The sequence below is a fragment of the Monodon monoceros genome, unplaced genomic scaffold, assembly GCF_005190385.1.
Source record: "Monodon monoceros isolate NGI ecotype Baffin Bay Population unplaced genomic scaffold, NGI_Narwhal_1 Super_Scaffold_22, whole genome shotgun sequence".
NCBI lineage: Eukaryota > Metazoa > Chordata > Mammalia > Artiodactyla > Monodontidae > Monodon > Monodon monoceros.
Genome location: NW_021703779.1, coordinates 112,155,638 through 112,161,637, shown reverse-complemented (window position 1 = coordinate 112,161,637; position 6,000 = coordinate 112,155,638). Strand labels below are relative to the sequence as shown.

The following is a 6,000-nucleotide window of genomic DNA, read 5'->3' as shown; positions in this document are numbered from 1 at the left end:
CGATTTCTGGTAGAATTTCCTGAGAGAAATGTCCCATGTGGACATTTCTCCTCAAAAAGAGGAGAAATTCTTCTACTGAATGTGTTTTTGTCACAGGAGAAAGGAAACTTTACTGTATTAATTTTTTAAAGCTTGGGAAAGCAAATGTTTAAAAAAGGAAATAATTTAAAGATAGATTATAATATCATTCCCTTGTAAATATGTTTTACAGTTCACACTTCTTATAATAAAAGAACTACATGTGGAGTTTTTGTCTTTGGAGATCTTAAAGAGAAGGGTGGCTATTCCTCTGGCCTAGATGCCTGAAGGCAAGGACTGCGTTAATGGGCCCCCTTCCAACTCGGGGGCTGTGATTCTATACTTCTTTTTTGTTTTTTTTTCCCCGGTACGCGGGCCTCTCACTGTTGTGGCCTCTCCCGTTGCGGAGCACAGGCTCCAGACGCACAGGCTCAGTGGCCATGGCTCACGGGCCCAGCCACTCCACGGCATGTGGGATCTTCCCGGACAGGGGCACGAACCCGTGTCCTCTGCATCGGCAGGTGGACTCTCAACCACTGTGCCACCAGGGAAGCCTGATTCTATACTTCTGTAGCTGTGCAAACACTTCTACCTGGGGCAGCTTAACCAGTCTTAAACGTAAAGATTCAGCCACAGCCATGGCAATGAATGCTTCCATTGTGAGAATCCTTTCTGATAAAATAAATGTTTTAAAAAAAACACACATACACACACACACACTACACACACACACTAAAACAAAACCTCCACAACATTCGGGATTAAGACACACCCAAGTAAGACATTTGCAGTAATAAAAGTTTCACTTAGTAAATGCTTGTCACTGGGGATGGAGAGTCAGCACTTAGGCACCACCCATTTAACTCCGAACATTTGCTGAAGTCCTTTGTGTCTTAGATGTCAAAGAAATCTTTTCTAAGGGGGCCATCAGCACCCCCTCAGGGGTGATGTTTTAAGCCTAATGTGAAAAAGAGAGCTTCTCTAAAACTTCTTATATGATTAACACAGTTGAATGCCCTTTATGACAAAGCATGGGGAGTGCAAATAAAATTCTCTTCAGGAGGAGACCTTCGTCCCCCCTTTTTTGCTTAAATCATTTCCTAGCCATGTAACACGGGGAAAGAACGTTCACATTTCAGGGGGGAGGAAAGCTCAGGGAGATACAGCTGTGCCGTTTAAACTGACCCAACTCTTCACGAATCGGGTCAAATGGCTCAGACGAGGCTTCCTTGCTGTATGTAGTGAGACTGAAACCCGTAACAGGGGAGAGAGAATCGAGTTAACATCACTGTGTGCGTTAGGAAATGTGTTACGTGGCAATAGCTAACCGAAGCGCATTTGCCTTTGAGTGTCTATTTGAATCTTTGGCCTTCTGGCTAGCATGGCACGTCCAGGAAGAAGGCACACAGGAGGTTTCCCTAAAAAAAGAATGAGGTGCTTTGCCTCTACAAAGCGGGGTATGGTTATGCTGCTGTCAAGTGAAAGACCTCATGCTTCCAACAGAAGGTGTCACCCTCTGGAGTGCTTGATGGACTCTGCTACCCTAACACGTTTCCCCTTTATAAACAGAGTCCAGCCGCTTTGGCCTTATCTACTTGATTCCAAAATAGCTCGTCAATTTAATAGCATTCAGGTTGTTTATGCACACACAAGGCCCTTTGAAAATAACCCTTTTCATGTCGCCAAACAGGCATTTTGAAATCAACTAATTGGATGGTTGTCTGAATTCAACTCGTTGTTTTAAAAATAACCAGTTGTTCCACTGAATTACATTTTTTTACCCCCAAGCCAATTGGTGTGTGTAGACAGAGTTTGAGTCAATCCAGATGGCTGGCTGCATTTTTGACTTGAACTGACTGGATGTTTTGTGGTCAGATATATACAGCTCTTGATAGCCACTGGGGAAATGGAGTAGAAGGGAAGGAAGGTGTAGGAAAGTTAGGAGAAGTTATATCAACAAAAGTTTCCATCTTGGGTGCTGTGGATCCAGACATTTTCTGCAATCAATCCTCCCTCCTCCTCAACACACATGCACACGCACACGTGCACACACACACATGCACACACACACATAGTTAAGAAAACAGAAATAAAGTAATAACATCCCTCCCAGCTGGCTCTGCTCACGGCTGTGGGTCTTTTCTTTCTTTCTTTCTCTCCATGAATTTCTTCACTGCTTGGGTGGCCTGTGGAGGGATTCTGGCAACTCAGCATCATTGGTTTAGCTCCGTCTTAGGCTAACTTTTCCTTCCTGTGGGGAGCTCTCCTTTGAGGGACTTAGTGCTCCTCTCAGTCTGTAAAAGCAAGGCAGGAAGAAGAGGGCTTCAGTCAGACCTGAACCCCCTAATTCCAAGCATGAGGCCTGACTCTGACCCATGGAACCACTTTTCCTGAGGGAAGCTGTGAATTTCCCGTAATGAACGGAACCAGTCCTCCCTACCCAGGCGTTACTACTACATTTTGAGAAATCCTGAGTTTTGTATCATCTATGGTCTCCGTAATTAGCTGTCAAATTCTGCTGGCATGAGGAAGTGCAATTCAGATGTTTCAAAGGCTACTTCATGTGGACTTAATTTGATTTCTTCATTTACCTTACTGATAACATGATGAAAGTAGAACAGAGAGACTTCCCCTGAACCATCTTAGGTTTTTCACTTACAAGGAAGAAAAGGTTCTCCAAACATTTAAAATCAAACTGCAGGGATTTCCCTGGTGGTCCAGTGGGTAAGACTCTGCACTTGCAATGCAGGGGGCCCAGGTTTGATCCCTGGTCGGGGAACTAGATCCCTCATGCATGCTGCAACTCAGAGTCCACATGCCGCAACTAAGAAGACTGCATGCCGCAACTAAGACCTGGCACAGCCTAAATAAATAAACATTAAAAAGAAATCAAACTGCAGGGGTGATTTCCAAAATGTCTTCCAGTTTTTTCACAAATTTTGAGTGAATTATATGACACAAACTCACTTTTCTACTGCCAGCATTGTACCTTTTCTATCTTGTGCAAAGGTCATTGCTTGCAGTGAATCGAAGAGCACAAGAAATATTCTGTTTGAAACCTGGCCCTGCCCCTGTTGTCCCCAACTTTTCTCTCTCATCTAGTAAATCCCAAATGGGCATGTTTTTCATAACATGTCATTTTTTATGCCTGGCTCTTTAAGGTGAGTATTGATTCCCGTGAGGCTTTCAAAGACACCTGGATAACATTCAAAAGTTTTTGCCTATGACATTTAGGTTTTAAACCACTGCCACATGGCTTGTTGGGATTTTTTAGTTTGGGAGGTATTGGAGGTATATGACTTGGGTTATGGTCCTGTCTTCATTGCTGACCTGCTATGTGACCTTGGGAACATCACTTTAGTCTCTGAATCTCAGAGGTTTTCTCATCAATGTTATGGGGGTAATAATATTTGCATGCCTGGTGTATCTCAGTGGGCTGTTGGGAAGAACAATCCAAATAAGGTATGGGGAAGCCCTTTGTAAGAAGAATTAAGTCTTAAACAAATGTAAGAGATTCTAAAAGGAGACAATTTAACTGGGATTATCAGGTAGTCCTGAAAACTTGACCCTTCCTTCTCAGATCAAGAGGTTTGTTGTCAGGTCACAAAATTGCACTGTGTGTTACCATTACTTTAATCCCTGTTTGTTGGATTCAAACACCCCCAAAGATCAAATTCTACAGAAAAATGGGATGAATGGATATATTGCCTCAGTTTTGAGAATCCACAGTAATATTAGCATAGGGATAAGAAAACTTGGCAGGCTTAAATTTTTTCAGTATTAATGACACTATGAATGTGTTAAAGTAATCAGTAATATTACAAGTTCCATTTGCAGCAGAAGTAAAGTGAGAAAGAGAGAACTTCTCCCTGGATTTCAGAATCATGGCTGCTTCAGTTGTGAAGACAACTGTTCATAGAAAGATAACCTGTTGTTCTTCTCACTTTAGAGTCAAGAACTAAATCATATCTGTGAAAATATACAGAAGGACAATAGGCAAAATCCATCCTTCATTCTTTGATGTGTCTGTTTAACTGTCCCAGGGTTTCCCATCCTTGAGTGGTATAGGGGCATCTGATAAACCCCAGATGATTTAGAAGCACACAGAATCCTGCTTTATATTTTCATCTTATCTAGCTGCTGGCATGGGATTAAATGACCCTTTTGCCATAGGAGCAGTTATGCGGAGGAAGATGAACTTTCCCTTCCATCTGTGGGGTAAATGTTGTTCCTCCACACGCAGACTACCAGCCAAGGGACTGGCATTGTTTCCAGTTGTCAGGATATCATTGGCCTTTTTCCTCTGAAGAAGAGTCAGTTCACTGCTTAGTATCAAACAGAAAACAAGAAAAGTAAGTACAGCATGATATTTCCCTACAATGGTAAATTAGAAATGGTATGAGTGTATGTGAGTGAGACTGTGAAGTTTAAATCTGGGGTAGATCTGGCTGCAAGCTCAAGTTTGAAAACTTTTTTTTCAGAAGTGAATTTGAGCTCCTGTAGTTACATCCAGGAAACACGAGCCATTACCAAGGCTGGGAATTGAGGGTAAGGCCAAAAAAAAGGTCTGGAAATGTAATTGTAATTGGGGAGGCCAAACGACAGAGGTTAAGCCCTGGGAAATGGAAAGGAAAATCGGTGTCTGAGAATTCCTGGGCCCGTGGCAGGTCTCTTGCTGGACTCTGGCCATCACCGAACACTGCTTAGCTCTTATACCCTCCAGGTGGACCTGTTTTAAGGGAGGCTGAAGGAGGACTGAGCTGGGGCCGAGAGTGTGAAGTTAAAGGAGACCCTCTGAGAGCATATGCCCCCTTCAAACTTACGAATCATGTGAAACCTTGATAATCTGGCGTTCCCAATGCTGGCATCGTGGTAAACCTGGCAATGAACTCACAACCGAAACAAAACTGGTTAAGGGTCATGAGGGCAAAAATTTTGCTCTCATCACTATATCACCAGTAATTAGAACATAGTGACTGTTCTACAAACGTTGGTAATAAAAAATTAATTAACGTTTATTACAAACAAACAAACCTGGCTTTGATGACCTTTAAAAGAAATAACCTTAAGGTTCACAGGATAATGTGAATACCTACAACGTGCCAGCAGCTTTACCTATTTTATCTCTAGTCTCTCAAAGACCTTCCAAGGTTATATTTTTCCTAGCATATAGGGAAGCTGAAAGAATATTATAGTGGACACTAGTATCCTGACTACTTATATTCTACAATTAGCATTGTACTATACTTGTGTTATCACATGGATCTATCTATTCATCCATTTATCAACCGAGGTTAAGCTTTTAATCCTCATTTTGTAAGTGAAGTCTCAGCCAGGTAAGGCGGCTTGTCCAAGGTCCCCCAGCTAGTAAGTAATAGAGCTAAAATGTGGACTTGGGACTATCGAACTCTGCACCCCATGCCCATTCCACCACGCCGAGCGGACTCTTGTGATCACTGTGTTGCAACATAAGTTAAAGCAAGTAAACTGGAGGGTGGGTTGAAATCGACTGAGAGGTTGAAGTTACTAGTGCTAAAACCAGAGGAACATCCCAGGAAGGGCTAATTTAGCCTTTGACCCCAGAATTATAATTTGTAAAAAGCAGACCAATGCAGGAGGGCATGCATCTATGCATTCTATATCATATGTTAAAGAGGAAGGGGCAAATCATTACAGGGGATTCCTGTTGTTGTTTTTAAGAAAGCAAGTTTCATGATGTGTAGTAGGCCCAGTACAGACTCAGCTCACTGTCTCACCATTTCTGTAGATTCGTAACATAGTACAAAAATTGAATATGATATAACAGAGCATCAAGAATAGAATAGATTAGATTTCACATACTTTGTTTACTAAGGCAGGGAAATACGTAATACATTTCAGAAAGATTTCCATAGATAGGATTGACACAGGTGTTCAACAGGGAAAAATTAATAATAAACACTCCCAAAAGTTTATTACCATAATTTCCAAACAATATAATAA

General features: G+C 42.0%; 1 non-coding gene across 1 annotated transcript; it reads left to right on the top strand.

Moving 5' to 3' along the window:
• The first annotated feature begins 2,724 nt into the window (after nucleotides 1-2,724).
• On the top strand, nucleotides 2,725-2,797 carry TRNAA-UGC. Its single transcript has one exon. It is a non-coding gene; the product is annotated as a tRNA-Ala (tRNA).
• The last annotated feature ends 3,203 nt before the right edge of the window (nucleotides 2,798-6,000 follow it).